The sequence below is a fragment of the Macaca mulatta genome, chromosome 3, assembly GCF_049350105.2.
Source record: "Macaca mulatta isolate MMU2019108-1 chromosome 3, T2T-MMU8v2.0, whole genome shotgun sequence".
Classification (NCBI taxonomy): domain Eukaryota; kingdom Metazoa; phylum Chordata; class Mammalia; order Primates; family Cercopithecidae; genus Macaca; species Macaca mulatta.
In genome coordinates, this window is record NC_133408.1 from 8,550,868 (window position 1) to 8,569,645 (window position 18,778).

Sequence of the window (18,778 nt, forward strand, 5' to 3'; positions counted from 1 at the left end):
TGCCTGCTACCAACAGCAGTCATCCCAGGACGTGGGATTTTCAGTGCTGAAACCAGGACAGTGATTCTGAAACTCTTTTTGATCCCAGGTTTCTCTGAAAATCTGAAGACCACGGGCCCTGTCTCCAGCACAGCCTCCATAAGCACAGATACACGCCATTGTGCATGCAATTCCAGGGGTGCTGGGATTCCCTTCCCAATCAAAGAGAGGACTTAGGGACCCATGGACCTGTCCGGAGACCTAGGCTGAAGATGGTAGCACGTAGGGAGGTGAGGGTGATGTCATGGTTAGTTGCGTAAGCTCTGGAAGCAGACTGGCCATGCTGCCTAGCCAAGCGCTCCCACTGTACGGCTGAGAACCCCTGGACAAGTTTCCTAGCCTCCCCAAGCCTCCCTTTCTGCATCTATAAAATGGGAATCACATCTGTTTCGTGGGGCATAAAAGACTTAATAATGACACAGTGTGAAATACAGTCTCTGGCAGAACGACGACACGCACTCGCCTGTTCAAAATATGCATTGAGCTGCCATGTGCCAAGGCCTGTCTTGGGCTAGAGATCCCTTTGGGAACAAGACAGAGTCCTTGCCTTCTGAGTGCTTACATTTTAGTGGGTTAAGGCTGTGGGGGCCACAGGCTCTTGACCTCTGAAGTTTTGCTGAGGGGCGTAAGGCAGATTGATTAATGGGAGAAAAGGCATAAAACTTATTTAATGTGTTCATGCAGGAGCCTTCAAAATGAAGCCCCAACTTCCCAATGAGTTACAGAAACTTATGTACCATTTTGGGGTTACAGAATGTATGGGGCCTTGGATTCTGGTAAAACAGGTTACGGGAATGGGAAGAAGAGGAATTCTATTGAGGGGCAATAAATGATTGTTAGGGAGAATGACTGGATGGGAGAACAGAAATAACCTTGTAATGTCAGGTCACATCTTGGTCTTCTTTTCCGCCATAGATAAGATAAGTGGGAAGGAGAAGAAAGAATAATTGCTCTCCTTGGAAGGTCTGGATCTTAGACAGATAAAGAAACTTCAGCTTCTTTGGGAAAGACGGGGTGTTTGGGGGAAGGTCAGAGAGACCTTAAGGCTTCCTGAATTCGGCATGTTAAAACCCTCTATGTTGGGGTATTGGTTTCTGAGTCTCAACAAGGCTAAATAAATAGTCGTTGTTGTGATTACTTGTTATTTGTTAGTGGTAGTTTGATTTGGAACTTACGACGACATTCACTTTCAGGTCCTACTTAACGGCCCGTTTCCCATCAGCATGATCCTCTGCAGGGCCAACGATGGGGAACTTTTTGATAAAAGGGAGAAGGCGCCTTTCACCCTTTATCAAAACATTGTAGTAGCCTCAGTGCTTAAGTGTCATCATTTTTGTTCTCGCCGACATTTTAAAAAACCAATTTGAGCACCCATCCTCACATTTCTAATGAAGAGTTTTCACTTCTTTCTCTCAATAAATTATTTAGTCCTCCTGTGGACTGTTGCTGAACTGTGATTTTACAACCAAACCATTCTTCTTTGTCATGAGTTGGCAAGGAGACCTTACATGGGACCAGTGTAGACAGGAGTAGACAGGAGACCTGTGTTACTGAGGCACCAAATAAACGTTCCAGCCACCATTCATGCCATTTCAGTTTAGAGTCTCAATTTTCTGCATCTTTATGCATATTCTGGTTCAGTTTTTCTGCACAACCCCTGAAGGGAATGTGGTCACCTGGGAGAACAACTCCCAGATCCCAGTTTTGAGTGTGGGAGCTCCAGAAGCCAGCAGGCAGGCGGGGCTGGCCCAGTGACAGGAGGGCTGCTGGAAAGGGCTTTGGCTTCCAGGCCTGGGCCCCGCCTTTGCTGACGTGGGAGCCCTGGAGCAGGGCTGCTGACGTGTGCACCGCCTGGGCTGGCTGTTTACTAGACTGTTGGTTAAGGGCTGTACTTCCAGTAAAACCTGAGAACACACCGTGACATCCTCATTTACAGCACGGAGTGTGTCACTTGGGCAGCACGTGGGCCAAGAAAGGGAGAGTCTAGGAAAGGTGAGATTAGCTGACTGTCGGGTAAATCACCTGACACGAAGAACCGGGAGTTAATTGATCACCGTCAGAGGGCTGCCCTGGAGCACACAGCAGGCTGCACTTGGGAAAAGTCCATTTGAACAAGAATTTCTTCTTGAGAAGGTCCGAGTAGCCAAGGGACCTTGATTTAGGAGTAGGAACTGGTCTCAGGTCGCTGACTGCCAGGGTGGCCTGGGCAAATCATTTCTGCTCTTGGAGGCTCAGGGTCCCCGCCCATGCAGTGAGGGCGTGCATGCACTGATGCCTTCATGACTGGCAGCACAGCACCATGTTAGGCACGGGGGCTCCAGGGCCTCATCCTTTGTCTTCCTGGCTGTGGGGAAGTAGAAAAGGCCTTACTCTGCTAAGATGCGTCTTCCCAAGTAAGCGGGGCATTTGTGTACCCGGGACTGCTCAGGGCTACGGTGGGGTTTTGTGTGATGAGGCACATAGATAGCAGAATGGCAGAGGTGGCCAGGCGCGGTGGCTCATGCCTGTAATCCCAGCACTTTGGGAGGCCGAGGTGGGCGGGTCACTAGGTCAGGAGATCAAGACCATCCTGGCTAACATGGTGAAACCCCGTCTCTACTAAAAATACAAAAAATTAGCCGGGTGTCGTGGCAGGCACCTGTAGTCCCAGCTACTCAGGAGGCTGAGGCAGGAGAACGGCAGGAGCCCGGGAGGCGGAGCTTGCAGTGAGCCGAGATCACGCCACTGCACTCCAGCCTGGGCGACAGAGCGAGACTCCATCCCCCACCCCCGCCAAAAAACAAAGAGAATGGCAGATGCCTAGGGAGGGCCAGCACAGAAGCTCTTAGTGTTATAGGCCACTAGTGAGCATTTGTTGGGTGCTTTGTGGATAACCAGAGCTGTGTGCGGGGCAGGGGCCTTCTGCGGCGCCTTCCTTCAAACCTGTGGTCTCATAGCAAAAGGCCACTGGCTGTCTTCCTCCCTCCTGATGGAAGTTACCCAAATCCATTTTGCTAAGTCTCCAAAACATAATCACTTTTTATTTGAAAGCATTTCCCTAAGGGAAAGATCAAGCTGTCCATTTGGGATGAAAGAGAACAACAATAATAACAATAAATTTCTCTCTACCCAGTACTGTGGACTTGCAGCATTTTCCAGTATGTTATCGCGTGGAGATGCCGCTGACATCCCCATAGTGGGGGAGGACAAGAAAACTGAGGCTCAGGGAGGTTGCCAAAGGCCACGTGGATAATAAGGGGCAGAGAGGTTGCTAAAGGACTATAGCTGGTTCTAAATCCAGCATCTTTTCAAAGCAAAACAATATAGCTTATAGCTGACTCTTCAAAACCTGAAACAAACACAAGAGGTTTGTGAGTTGTCTTCCCGCTCTCCCGTGTGGCTGCTTGAGAAGCGGTAAAGTTAAACAGGATAGCTGTGCTTTCTCTGGGAGGTGGGGTATGTGTGTGCTTATGACCATGGCCGCCCCCACATACCCCCACGTGTGGAGAACATCATGGTGCCCTGCATTTGCATATTAAAAGGCTGGGATGACAGGGCCAGTTTTTTTCTGCAGGCTACGTGAGTGACATGCCTGGTCAAACCAATCCCCTGAGCCCTGTGCAAATCAGACATCACCTCCTCCAGCCTATTCATATAAGCAGCCATTTTTCCGTGGCACATGGGGTCTCCTCTCTTGGCTTCGGAGCTCCCCATTCCTCTGTGTCTGTACATGGGAGCCTCTTCCTTCTTTCTTCTCCCATCTTTCTTGCCTGTTAAACTCTCTGCTCCTTAAAACCACTCCATGTATGTCCAGGTCATTTTATCTAATTTGACTGGAGACGAAGAACCCTGGTCTTCCTCTGCTCATCAGAGCTGTATCACCTGCAAGGGCCAGGATCCAGCACTAGGGCTGCCCTTTATGTTCGTGCACCCTCCTCTAGGAAGACCCTCCCCAGCTGTAAAGGGATCTATCTATCGATCGATCGATCGATCGAGAGAGGTTTATTATAAGGAATTGACTCATGTGATTATGGAGGCTGAGAAGTTCCGCAGTCTGCTGTCTGCAAGCTGGAGACCCAGGAAGGCTGCTGGTGCAGTTCCAGTTTGATTCTGAAGGCCTGAGAACCAGAACTGATGGTGTGAGTTCTAGTCCAAGTCCACAGGACTGAAACCGAGAACCAAAGGTGTAAGGCAGTTTGAGCGCAGGAGAACCCAATAACCCAGCTCAAGCAATTAGGCAGAGAGAAAGAATTTTCTCTCCCTCTACTTTTTCTGTTGTTGTTGATCTACTGAGGCCTTCAATGGATTGAAGGAGTTCTACTCATTAAGTCAATTAACTTCTGAAGTCTATTATTGTCATTGCCTCCCCAGGTAGGGAAAACAAGAAGCCTGGGGACGCGGCTTACAGTGAAGTGTGCCTGGTCCTTTTTTTTTTTTTTGAGACGGAGTCTCGCTCACTTGCCCAGGCTGGAGTGCAGTGGCACGATCTCGGCTCACTACAAGCTCCGCCTCCCGGGTTCTCGCCATTCTCCTGCCTCAGCCTCCCGAGTAGCTGGGACTACAGGTGCCCACTGCCACGCCCAGCTAAGTTTTTGCATTTTTAGTAGAGATGGGGTTTCACCGTGTTAGCCAGGATGATCTCAATCTCCTGACCTAGTGACCTGCCCACCTCGGCCTCCCAAAGTGCTGGGATTACAGGCGTGAGCCACCGCGCCCGGCCGCCTGGTCCTTTTTTATTCTCTTGGCCAAGCTCCTTCCCTCTGCCAAGGTGCAGGTGGTCCAGGTGTTTGCTTCCAGATGTTTAGGTGGTGGAAGGCACAGAAGGAAAGACTGCTTAGAGGGACTCTTACTCCTGTTCCTACCTGCACCTTCTGGAGAGCTTTTCCTTCTGTACATTCACCTCAGCTCAACATCGGAATCCCTGCTCTTTCACTGCACACACACTGACCACCCTCTGCAGGCTGGTGGTCCTAGGGGGTTTCACGCACTGTGCTGTCTCCAGCAGAGGAGGTCCTGCTACAACGCCGGCACTGTTAGCCCTTTCTGGGCTGTGCTCTGTGAGTCCTTGAGAGGACAATAAATCGCTGTCAAAGTTGTGGAATGATCCCATTCAATTCTCATCAAGGAACAGAGAAGACATAAAATTCAGCAAATGGAGGAGGGAAATTTGCTTATTAAAGGTATTTGTGATGAGTGGAGTAGACAAAAAAACAAAACAAAACAAAAAACACAAACAGCTGAGCTTTAACTGGAAATTACCAAGCAAAAAAGGACAGGACAGCACCATGTGAGCAGGAGGCCGGTGGCACAGCGGGCTTTGCCCCGACGCGCACACGGGTAACAGGACCTCAGGAGGGAAGAGGTCGCCGGGACAAGTCCCATCAGGCTGCGGGGAGTCCTTCCCGGACAGATGCTGCTGGCTCCTGGAACTGACTTGCCTCCTCACGCACAGGTAGGCAGCTTATCTCGGGTTTTGTTTTGGCTTCAAAATCTTTTAATCTCCCAGGATTGTTTGAGTGGATCAGCCCCTATTTTTATTCTTGGATAGAGAAGTGAATCAGAAATGCAGCCAACTTCATTGGACTTGTGGAGGCCTGTCCCCGAGCACTAAATTCCTTGCAGCTTCAAGCAAGTTGACAGAGCTGAGACTGAAATAAAAAACACCAACAGGATTGGACCTGCTCCTGACCGTGGAGTTTGGTGCATAGTAGGCCTTCAGCAAGTATTTGTTGAAGACAAGTATCAAGGAATACTATTAATTCCAAATTGCTTTCTCTGTGCAGTGCGGACTGCACAGAGTGGAATGCAAGGCAGTGTCAGCCAACAGATTGTTTTCTGAATTGGCAGGGTCCTCTGCCTGTAATTTTACCAAAGAAAAATATTTGTGGGTGTGGCTACACGCAGTGGCACTTTCTAGGCTTCATGCAGGTTTGGAAACCTTCGTTTTCCTTTCCTTATACATGGCCACTACATTTACCCTCCACCTTCTTTCTGAGGGAAGCCCCAGGAAATGTAGGTGCCCTGTGGAGCCTACAGGCCCTTTCAGTGTTCCTGATGCTTATGAAAATCCACTCTGGATTTTGTGGAAATGGGAGTTTGGATTGTCCTGAATGCCTTAGTCTGGGAGCTGGGGAGTTTCTGGAAAACAGCAGGTTGTTTTGTGGTGAGATTGTTTTGAATTAAGCTGTCAATACCTCCCCACAATGAAGGTTAGAGGGTTAGAATGCTGGTAAGAAAAGATCAGGGGTAATGTGTTCTAAGTGGGGACAAAGACACAGTGACTGGCATTCTGGGTACCTGGGGCAATGTATTGAGCTTGACATGATCCCAGGGGTCCTGCGGGGAATGGTCTCAAAGAGGGGTTGGCTATGATTATGGTGAAACGCAAGCCTACTGGGTTCCCCTTGATTAATGGTCCTACCCAAACCAAAGGTAGCCACTTTGTGGGTTGACTGATGACCTACAAGGGGCCATGGGGTAAGAGCCCTAAGCATGGACCGTGGTAATTAGCAAGTATGGTCACATTCTTTCTCCTGGAGACACGAATGGAGTCAGTTGGTACAAGAGGAGAAAAAAGAAGATGCCTAGAGAGGAGCAGAAATCAACAGACAGTAGGGGATCCATGCCAATGGGAGTGCCATAGTGAAGATCCAAGAATTCCTGATGTTAATGGGCAACAAGCTAACATGGAGCCCAGAGTCAGCTTCAGTCCTAAACAACCTCCCAAGTCTGTCCTCTATGGAGCCTGTACTACATTAGGTTCTGTCCTACCCCTATATAACTTATTACTAGATGGCTCCTTCAATAAATCATAAAACCCCAGTTCTTAAGATGACATGAATGTGCCTATTCCTTTCAAATGAGATAAACCAATGTATTTACCATACATGAAAAACTAATGCCAATGACCTAATCCCATGTGACTTTTCTGATTGATTAGAGTCCATGTTCACTAAAGAGTCACTCAAAAGGTTTCTAATCTATTTCCTTACTTGTTGGCTGGGTAAGTGTTACATTAGGGAAATAGAAGAAAAAGGTGATTAGAGGATAGAGCTGGGGCCGTTGGCCTTGTGTAGATACAACTATTCACAGATTTCATAGGATAGGAAAATGTAGGGTTAAGGGTTGCTTTCCAAATTGTTTCCCCCGTTTGCCATTGTAGCTTTTCCAGACCACTTAATTTGATTTTCAGTGTTCAAAATCTTACTTATAAATCTCCCTTGAGTGGAGAGTTGGGTAGGTGGCAGGAAGAGATGAAGAGAGAATGTTCACAATGCTAATATCATGGTTATACAGTTGACCCTTGAACAACACAGGTTTAAACTCTGTGGGTCCACTTCTGGGCAGATTTTTTTTCACCTCTGCCACTCTTGAGACAGCAAGTCTAACTCCTTCTCCTCCTCCTCTTCCTCAGCCCACTCAACATGAAGATGACAAGGATGAAGACCTTTATGATGATCCACTCCCACTTACTGAATAGTAAGTACGTTTTCTCTTCCTTATGATTTTCTTAATAGTATTTTCTGTCCTCTAGTTTACTTTATTGTAAGAATACAGTGTATAATATAGATGACATACAAAATACATATCAATTGATTGTTCATGTTATTGGTAAGACTACTTGTAGGCTATTAGTAGTTAAGTTTGAAAGAGTCAAAAGTCGTATATGGATTTTTGATTGTGTATGGGGTCAGCACCCCTTACCTCGGCATTGTTCAAGGGTCAGCTGTATTTATCTAGAGAAGCATAGAAAATAATACATTTGTTCACTTGATAGACATTTGTTGAAATGCCTGCTGTGTGACAGGTCAAGTCGTACGTGCTTAAGAGAAGTTAATAAAACGAGTAAAGACACCTGCCATAGAGCACTTACATTGTAGCAGGAGGAGCAGGCAATAAACTAAAAATAAAAGATAATAATATAACAGATAATACATATAACACAATAAGGCAATAAACACAAAAAGATTAAAAAAGTCACAGTATGTCAAAGGTGATGAGTGCACTGGAAAGAAAGGAGGGCAGAGAAAGGAAGGAAGGCATAGGCCTTGCTTGTGAGAGGACAGATTGCAATTTTAAATAGGGATGGTCAAGGTTGGCCCTTCTAAGAGAATGACCTTTATGAGAAAGTGTGCAAGAGGTAAAGGAATCAGTCATTGGGGTATCTGGGAAAGGTGGTTCAGGTAAGTGGAACAGTCACTACAAAGGTGTTAAGGCAGGAGCATCTGACATGTTCAAGAAAGAGCAAGGAGGCCAGTGCAGTTGGAGTCTTAAGGGAGGGAGAAAGTAGGAGGCTGGGGCAAAGGAGGAATGTGGGGGACAGACCATATAACATCTTGGGAAGAATGAGAAAAATCAAAGATTCCCTTGAACCTGAGCAAAAAACCAAAAGCAAAAACAAAAGCCATAATAAGGATATTGGTATTTGATTAATTTAATTCCTTATTGAATTAGTGATTCTCATCTTAAATTGATTAATTTAATTCCTTATTGAATTAGTAATTTAATTCCTTATTGAATTAGTAATGTGGGGAAGGAAACTATATATCATACCCCCTACCCCTGCCACCAACCAGGGAACATCTTTATACCATTCCCCTCCTTTTTTTTTTTGAGACGGAGTCTCGCTGTGTCTCCCAGGCTGGAGTGCAGTGGCGTGATCTCGGCTCACTGCAAGCTCCGCCTCCCGGGTTCACGCCATTCTCCCGCCTCAGCCTCCCAAGTAGCTGAGACTACAGGCGCCCGCCACCACGCCCGGCTAGTTTTTTGTATTTTTAGTAGAGACGGGGTTTCACCATGTTAGCCAGGATAGTCTCGATCTCCTGACCTCGTGATCCACCCGCCTCGGCCTCCCAAAGTGCTGGGATTACAGGCTTGAGCCACCGCGCCCGGCCCATTCCCCTCCTTTTAACACCACTGCCTTATGGAGTCACCTGTGCTAATGGGCAGATACTTACTGTGCTCCTTGCAAATATTAGGGCAGGGAAAATGTTGAAGACCAATGTAAACACATCAGGATTAACTGAAATAATTATTGCCTAATATGTGTGTCTTCATCCATTTGGGCTGCTATAGCATAATACCTTAGATTAGGTAATTTATAAACAACAGAAATTTATTGCTTACAGTCCTGGAGGTTGGGAAGTCCAAGATCAAGGCAGATTTGTGTCTGGCAAGGGCTTGTTCTCTGCCTTGTTGCTGTGTCCTCACATGGCAAAAGGGCAAGGAGGCCCCCTCAGGCCTCTTTTATAAGGGCACTAATCCCATTCATGAGGGCAGAGCCTTCAAGAGCAAATCACCTCCAAAAGGCCCCACTTCTTAATACTATCACTCTGGGCATTGCATTAGTTCATTTCCACCTGCTGATAAAGATATACCCGAGACTGAGTAATTTATAAGGAAAAAGAGGTTTAATGGACTCACAGTTCCACGTGGCTGGGGAGGCCTCACAATCATGGTGGAGGGCGAAAGGCATGTCTTACATGGCAGCAGGCAGGAGAGAGTGAGAGCCAAGCAAAAGGGGTTTCCCCTTATAAAACCATCCTATCTTGTGAGACTTTTTCACTACCACGAGAACAGTCTGGGGAAACTGCCCTCATGATTCAGTTATCTCCCAATGGGTCCCTCCCACATGTGGGAATTATGGGAACTATAATTCAAGATGAGATTTGGGTAGGGACACAGCCAAACTATATCAGGCATTAAGTTCCAACATACGAATTTTGGGAAGACACCAACATTTGGATCATAGCAATGTGCAAACCCTTTTCTAAGGCAATTTTACATTTTTGTCATTTATATTCCTACAAGGTATCCTGAGCAGAACTACACCAGATACATGGTAGAGTTTTGTTTAAAGGTTCTTAAGGGGTGTGTCTTAATGTAGTTACTAAATATCCCAGTAGGGCTTTCCATGTGTTGGTTTCAAATCAAAGAACCAATTTAAACTCCGTCCCTTTTGGACGGGACCAGACTCATACGAGGAGTGGTGACTATACGAGTTAATGTGGTTTTACTACCCAGGAGGTGAGATTTGGCTGTCATTTTAGACCTCATTTAAAATATTCTCTGTAACTTCCTTCTAGTGTTTCTAATATTCTATCTTGTACAGTAGTTACATTTTTTGGATTTAAAATCCCCCCTTTTGAGCCTTTGTAAGCTAGTGTAGAGGTTCATGATATGTGATGAGTTACAATTTTTCTGAGGCCCAACTTTGAGTCTCAGGCACTAAAGGAATGGGCCCCAGAGGTGGGTTCCTGTTTTCACCCAGCACCTGGCCTCACTGTGGCTTCATCATCCCACGATCATCCCAACCTCCTCCCTTTCTTGCCAAAGTGAACATTTTATTGTGAAGTCCTGTTCTATGGTGATATTAACAAATTTGAGGATTTTTGTAGTATTTGCAATGCAAACTCACAACTGTCAAATGTCTACTATTTCTATTTTTACCTTCTCTGAGTATTAAAAAATGAAGTGTAACTTAAGTATAACAAAATGCACAGATCTTACACGCTTAGTTTGATAAGTTTAGACAATTGTATACCTGTGTAACCATCATCCCAATCAAGATTCAGAACACATCCACCACCCTAGAACTTCCTCTTCTGTCCCTTTCCAGTGAATTGTTGATCCACCCCCACAATCTTGGAGGCAGTCACTTTTTGACTTCTATCACCACAGCTTTAATCTCATAGAACAGGTTTGCCTGTTCTAGAGTTTCAAACAAATGAATTCTTCCAACATGTATTCTTTGTGTGTGTGACTTCTGTCTCTCAAAGTGGAGTTTTTGAGATGTGCCCATGTTGTTGCACCTATTAGTAACTTGTTCTATTTGATTGTTCAATAGTATTCTACTGTATGACTATACCACAGTTTGTTTACCCATCCTCCTGTTGATGGACATTTGTCTTTGTGGGGAAGGAGGCTATTGTAAACAAAGCAGCTATAAACATTCTTGCATACGCTTTCTGTAGACATAGGTTTTCATTTCTTTTGGGTAAGTATTCATACCTAGAAATGGAATTGCTGGGCCATAGGGTAGCTTTAAGAGAATTGCCAAACAGATTTTCAACATGGTTGTACCATTACTCTCCCCTAGTAACATAAGATAGTTCTGGTTTCTCTGCATCTTGGCCAACATTTGGCGTTGTCAATCATTTTTATTTGAGCTACTCTAGTGGGTGTGAAATGGCATCTTGCTGTAGTTTTAATTTCCGTTTCTCTGATGACTAATGGTGCTGAGCAACCTGTCATGTGCTTACTGACCATTCCTACATGTTCTTCTGTTAAATGTCTGTTCAAGTCTTTTGCCCTATGTTTAAAATCAGGTTATTTCATTGCTCTTGTTAATTGGTAAGAGTTCTATTATTTATTTTTGTACTTGTCCTTTTTCCTGGTTACCTTCTAAATTCCTTGAGATATTTTATCAGTTCTCTCTACAGTGTCTACCACAGTGCTTTGTAAATAGCAAGTGCTTAATAAACACTTATTGGATTATCAGCATAAAGTAGTAGCCCTGCCTGTACAGTGGAACAACCTGTTGATTTTATTAACAGAATTCAGTAAAGTTGGGGCATTCAATTTTTGGATTGGCAGCATCTCTTAGTTTTCACTTTTTGAATTGGACATTACTCTTTTCCAGTATGTGACCTTTTGCAAACATCCAGGCTGTTCATTTCTAAATGCTTTAAGCCAATCTGGCATATAGTACTTGATTTTGGAAACTGTCATAAACTTTATAGTTAATTTTTATAAGACTTACTTAGGAAGATCTGAAGTTTTCATGATAGGTGGTCTCTTAGAGAAGTTAAAATATTTATAGTCTTAAAAATAGAACGTTCTGTACCATCACCTTCTGTTTTCCTCCTCTTCTGAAATTTATGAGACATTTCTTAACCAAGAACCAGAGCCCAAGGGGCAGACAGAAGAAATATAAATACTTTTATTTGAAGATAAAGATGGTGAGCGTCGACAAAGAGAATATCTGAGGCTTTTTAAACCTTGTCTCCTTTCCAATTTTGTCAGCCAGAAGCATTATAAATGTATGCTCCACTTTGAAAGAACACCTGCAATGATGTCATCTTTATGTTCTTAAATTAGTTCTAGGCAGACTGGCCAGCTTGGGTAAGCCAGAGAAACGTTTCCATTCTCATCCATTTGAACTTTGCCTCAGACCTATGGCTCCTGTGTGCTAACCCCAGGTTTTAGAAAAGCTCTCATCCCCACGGTGATTCAGAAATCTTGAAAATCATATGTCGCCAGTGAATGTATTGGTTAATTTTTATCTCAAGTCAACTCAACAAATTAAAATTCTTTTCTGATCTGATCTCAAAAGTATACTTGCTTGTTGTAGATAATATAGCATGAATACATACAGAAAACAAGGTTGATCTAAAAATTGATCTCACAAAACTACTATTAAAATCTCATAGGTTTACTTGCCATTATTTTTGTTTTTATTTTCTGACATTATATTTAACTTGTAGTCAAAGAAAAGAATCATAGTGAATATATTCATGGATACTGGGCTTTGTTTATGTATTTATTTTTTTCCAGAGTGATTTTCACTCACTTACAGATTTTTACCGGCTGTGTAGCATTTCATTTTGTTCTGTTTGTCGATTATGTTTGTATTGTGTCTCAATAGTTTTTTTCTTCATGTTCTGAGTAAGAATGAAATCTTTTTCACCAATGAGAGTATATTTTTGTTTGCTTCATGTTGGTATATGGAGAAGCAATGGACTGTTGTACATTTATTATCATTTTTAAATCTGGTCCCTTTACTGTGTTTTTTAAAAATTCAAAGTGCTTAGAATTGATTCCCTTGGGTGTTTAGGTTATCCAGTCATATCGTTAGTTTATAATGAACTTTTAATCACCTCCTTTCTCTTAGTTGTGGTTCATATTTCTACTTCCAGTCTTATTACATGACTCTGATCTTCTTGAGCAATGTGAAATAGTAGACACACCTGCTTTGTTTCTGGTTTTAACAGGAATACTTTTAATGTTTCATATGCTGGCCACTTGTTTACATAATTATGATGTGAAAGAAGTATCCTTGAGCTCTCATTTTCCCTAAGGATTTTTAACAATGTGAGAAAGTGTTTGAGGTGTTATTTAATGCCCTTTAAATCACTGATAAATGTGGGGACCGCTGACATAAAGTATTATAACGTTGGATTTTCTAGTATTGAACGCTTTTGCATTCCCAAGATAAGGTACACTTTCCTTGATCATGCTAGAAAATTCCTTTAGTATACTATTTATTTTGCGGTTACTTTATTTAGGATTTTAAAATTACTCCTAAGTGAGACTGGCTCACGATTTTCTTTTCTTTATTGCATTATCTTTGTTAGGTACAGAAATCAAGATTAATTTAGCTTCATGAAATCGATTGTGTAGCTTTCCATCTTTTTCTGTGTTCTAGAAGAGTTGATAAACCTAATTCCTTAAATTTGTGAAAGAAACTTTTGAGATATGTTAATTGTATTTTAAATTGCTTTTGTGGCTAGTAATATATTCACATTTAAATTTTTCTCTTATGTCAATTTTGGTAACATGCCCAGAAAAGTGTCCTTAATTTTAGGATTTTAAATTATATTTTGCAAGGTAGAATATCATAATCTCCTATCCCTTTTGTTCTCAGCTCAGTTTAATTTTAAACACTTTTTATTATATAAAATTAGAGAAGATAGTACAATGAACTATTGTCCCATCTTCTAGCTTCAATATTAGTCAGTTCAAGAAAACTTCGTACTACTTATATCCCCATTCATTTTGTCATTCACTGCCACCCCCTCTCCCATTATTTTGAACAAATTCTGCCATGATAATTTCATCTTTAAATATTTCATCCTGTAGCTCTAAAATATATGGACTCTAAAAATAGTGAAAATATCACTGCCTACCTAAAACGTTAACAATAATTTCTTGATGTCATCAAATATTCATTCAATGTTCATGTTTCTCCAATGATCTTTTGCTTTTATACAGTTTGAGTACATACATTACAATCAGTTGCTATGTCACCTCCATTTCTGTTATTATACATTTCTCCCACCAACTCTTTTTTCCCTTGACGTTTCTTATTTCTCATTTATTGGCCCATTTTTCCTGCTTATGTTTATCAGAAGCTTATCATTTTGTCTTTCTCATTTTTTTATTTGTTCATTTTTTCTGTTTTCTTAATTATATTTGCTTAGAGTTTATTATACTTTTTTAAAGAGCCAAATATTGTACTACATCAAATTTGACACTATACTCCCAGCCTCCTCTAAAACATATTTATCTGATTGCAATTGTTGTTTCCTTAGAATCCTTTCTTATCTCAACAGCTTTGTTTATCTTCTCATCTGGTTGTCTTGGCTCCTCTTACTTTTTAAAAAACTGGTATTAATTTTCCATTCACCTTTTTTCTGTTTTCTGTGTAAAAACCTGTGGAAAAACAGTTAAGACCCCTCAGTGGCTGGGCAGTGAGGGCTACAGATCAGCCCTCAGTGGGAGACTGAGCCCCCCAGACTTAAGTAAGGATCAGCTGAATGGGCCCAGAAGCCACCTGCACCTATAGCCCAGTCTGTGGCCTCAGCTTGGAGAGCAGTCAACTCAGGAACTGGAGTAGTCCATTCTCCTTGAAATTCCTCCCTGGACACAACTTTTCAGCAGTGGCTGCTCTTCCCTTTCAGTCTCTTCAGGATCTCTGTGGAATTGGAGATCAGGCATGGCCTCCCATGGATGTCACAGGGGTGCCACCATGCACAGAACTTCCTGGGCCAGCATCCCTCACATCAGACCTGTGGAGTGAGCTCCTATCCATTTTTCACATGTTTTAATCCCTCCTCAAAACTCTCAGACATTTAAACTACCATCAATCCCCATTCACTGAGCCAGACTCTTGTGGTGTTAGTGCAAAACGTGCTCCTTGTGGAGCACACGACCTGCCATCTTTCTGTCTTTAATGCTCTTCTTCTTTCCCCTTCCTTTGCAGCCTGTTCTTTGGTTTTGGCTTCTGATCTTGTTTCATGGAGTTGCTGTCTTTGTGTATTCTATTAGTGATGGCACACTGTTTCCAAAATAATTTACTTCTGGTGTCTCTAGTGAATCATTTTGAGTTTCCAAAATAATTTATTTCTGGTTTATGCAGTAAATCATCTTCAAAAGTCTCTCCACCCCCTTCTGAGTTGTTGGAGTTGTTTTTCTTTCAGTTTTTAAAAAATATTTTATTCCCATTGGCACATATCAATGTTTTCCTTTTAGAGTTACTCTTAGAAGAAACATTTATCAAGCCTTGATGATGGCCTACGTAAGAATGTGTTAACTTCCCTATCTTTGTTAAGGAGGTCACTGGTTATGGCTCATAGTGGCAGACAACAGAATGCACCTTAGTTACTCAGAAGAAAATGATTTATCAGATGATATGATGAATCTTACAGAACTTCACCAGGACCCAGGGAATAAGATTTGATTGCCGCACACTTAGAAACAATGGCAATCAAGAGAAATGCCCCATCTTACATGGAGCTCTTCTAGTGGAAATACCACAGTTGCCACCACATACTGCTCTGTACCTAAGTTTCTAGGAACCAGACTCTGGAAACTCTTCCAGAACTGCCCCAGGAGAACCAACATGTCTATTGCTTGCAAAGACCTCCAGTGTCCCTGAGCCTGGCCACTGCCTCCCATTGCTCAAACCCTCCTAGTCTCATGTGTGGACATCTGCTTGGAAGAGTCTCATCTACATACAAAATCCTGGCTCTGGTAAGTGGGATTCTTAGTTTTCTAGCATTGTTATATCAGAAGCCTCACTAGAAGCAAGCAGGAATGGCAGTGAAGTCAGTGAAAAATCTGCTGCACTAAAGAAGTTTAGTGATGGATAGAACTCCTACAATCCCAGGTCTAGAAGGCCTTCATCCATGGTAGCTTTGCTATACAGGAGTGGGTCTCCTGTCACACCTCTGATTTCCTAGAACTCTGTGCCAAAGAATAATATTTAAAAAATCACAATCCCTTCTTGCTTCCTATCTAGTGCTCCTCTTGCCTTCATCTTCCCTAACAGAAATGTATTTTCTCAAATGAAATGTGTTACTAACAATTTCTCCCTAAACCCTTCACACCACATCACTCCCCTGATCCCTGCACATCTACTAGTTTTCTGAGAGTTTTAGTATCAAGGTGGAAATAAAAATATATAGGAGAAAAAGGAGAAGGGAATTCTGATCATCAACACAGTAGAGGACCAGCTGCACAGTTTCTAGGTTGGTATAGATCCTGAGCACATGAGCTGGGGGCAGAATCGATGCTCTCAGTAAATTAGTTGACCTGTTTGAGGACATTTGAAATAAATTACTTCTAAGCAGAATTCTAGAGGCAATGTCCTATGATTTTAAAATTATAGCCATTTATATATTAGAGATTTTTTTCTTTGACAAAAATGCTGCATGGCTTTTCAACAAATGGTGCTGGAACAATTAGATATCTACATACAAAAGAATGAAGTTGGGGCCTTACCTCATAGCATACACAAAAGTTAATTCAAAATGGATCATAGGCCTCTTACAGAGGTCTAGATGTAAGAATTGAAAATGTAAGATATACAAATAGTCAATAGCACATTGGAAAGATACACACCATTGGTCTTTTGAGAAATGCAAATCAAAACCTCAATGTGATACATGTCATACCACTAGGATGGTTAAACATCCTGAACTAAAAACTAAACTAAAAAAAGTTTAGTTTAACCAAAAAAAAAAAAAAGACAATAATAAGTGTTGACAAACGTGGAGAAACTGGACCCCTCATTCATTGTTGGTGGGAATTTAAATTATGCAGTTGTTTTGGAAACAAGTTTGGCAGTTCGTCAAGAAGTTACAGTTACCATATGACCCAGCAATTCAGCCCCATGAGCATTGAAAACATATGTCGATGCAAAAACATCTACACAAATGTTCAAAGCAGCATTATTCATAATAGCCAAAGAGTCAAAAAGCCCAAATATGCATCAACTGATAGAAGATAAGCAAATATTGTACATCATTCACCATAAAAAGGAAGGCAGTACTGATACGTACTGAACATGGATGAATCTTGAAAACAGTACATTACGTGAAAGGAACCAGTCACAAAATATCACAAATTGTATAATCCCATTCCTATTGCATGTCCATAAAAGGCAAGTCCACTGGGACATAAAACAGATTAGTGGTTGCCCAGAACTGAGGGTGAGATGTGGAAAGACTGCTGATGGGTGTGGTTTTTCCTTTTGGGGTGACAAAAATGTTCTAAAATGAGAGAGTGGTGAGGTTGTATAACTCTGTGAGTAAATTAAAAACCACTGAATTATAAACTTTAAAAAGGTGAATTAAACCTCAATAAAGCTGTTATTTAAAAAAGCAATGCATGAGATTCCTGTTTGAATGTCACCAAGAGCATTGTTCACTTGACACAGATTTATTCATGGTACACCCATTATATGAAGTATAGTCCTAGCCTCAGCAAAAAGTAAAAAAAAAATTAAAAACAGAAAATATAAGAGTTTCAAACTCAACAGATTTTAGGAAACAAACTCAAAAAAAAAAAAAATCAGAAGAAAAGAGATAATAGATAAAAGCAACAATTAATGAGTTAGAAACTTAAAAAACCATAGATGTAATACATTCAAATTTAGTTCATTAAAAAAACAAAGCAGACAAACCTATTTAAGAAAAAAAAAGGGAGAAAACACAAATATAAACAAAGGATAACGGAGAAATAATTATGCTAACAAAGGAAGTGAACAAAATAAGGAGCATTTCACCTCAGGCCATGAGGAAATAGCAAGGCCTGAACTTCTTTTACTATAAAAAGCTTCAAAACAGGACAAAATAGATTAGACAACTGTATTCAGACTTTGAACAATAGACAGCTCAGTACTGTGATCCCTAACAACAGATAAACACCTTTCTACCTGGAGGCATTTTTCAGACTGTGGTCCGGGCCCAGTGGCCTCAGAGTTGAAAGGATAGAAATCAGAGTTCAAGGAGGCTGAAGCTGTAAGACATTCTAAAGATGATTTCCAAAGTGGAGGGAACTACCCAGAAAAACCGCTGCAGAAATTTGCAGAGGATCTTCATGAGTGTTTGCTGAGTTTTAGCCTGTTCCTGTATAGGGTGAATGTCAACAAAGATGGGCAAAGTATGACCAGCGAGCTGTGAGCTGACTGAATGCCCATCACACAAGGAAGGCAGATGTTTATGGTCTGGTTTGTTAGAGTGGAGAGTCCTCAGCAACACCCTGGAGTGGTCACTGAGTACCCCAGGGCAGTCACACAGTACTAATAGGACCAAATTATTGATGGAGCAACATTATTCTAGATCTACCCTAGAAAAGCTTTAAAATAAAAAACCAGGCCTCCAAAGGATCAGTTTAATCTTTGAATGACTTAGCTACTTTTCAAAACAAGGCCCACCACTCTATAAAGGGAAATGGTAAAATTTAACCCCCCAAACACACCATTTATAGTATCCTTCTAAAAACTACAAGAAGCAAAAAGAAAATATGAGTAAGATAACTAGGAGAAATATTAACCATTAGAAGCAAATCAGAAAGGACAGAGTGATATGGTTTGGTTTCCTACCCAAATCTCATCTTGAATTGTAGTTCACATAATCCCCATGTGTTGTGGGAGGGACCAGGTGGAGATAATTGAATCATGGGAGTGGTTTCCCCCATCCTGTTTTCATGATAGTAAATTCTCATGAGATCTGATGGTTTTATAAGGGGCTACCCC

The 18,778-nt window shown here is 42.0% G+C and overlaps 1 long non-coding RNA gene across 2 annotated transcripts in view; it reads left to right on the top strand.

The window, feature by feature from the left end:
• Positions 1–4,689: 4,689 nt before the first annotated feature.
• The window catches only part of LOC114676806 (uncharacterized), a 30,438-nt gene continuing 16,349 nt past the window's right edge, over positions 4,690–18,778 (top strand). Inside the window, exons 1-2 of one of the 2 annotated variants that reach the window (XR_003727869.2) lie at positions 4,690–5,470; positions 7,433–7,497. This is a non-coding gene — a long non-coding RNA (uncharacterized LOC114676806). The remainder of the gene's footprint in view (positions 5,471–7,432; positions 7,498–18,778) is intronic. The other variant, XR_003727870.2, reaches the window with a different exon arrangement.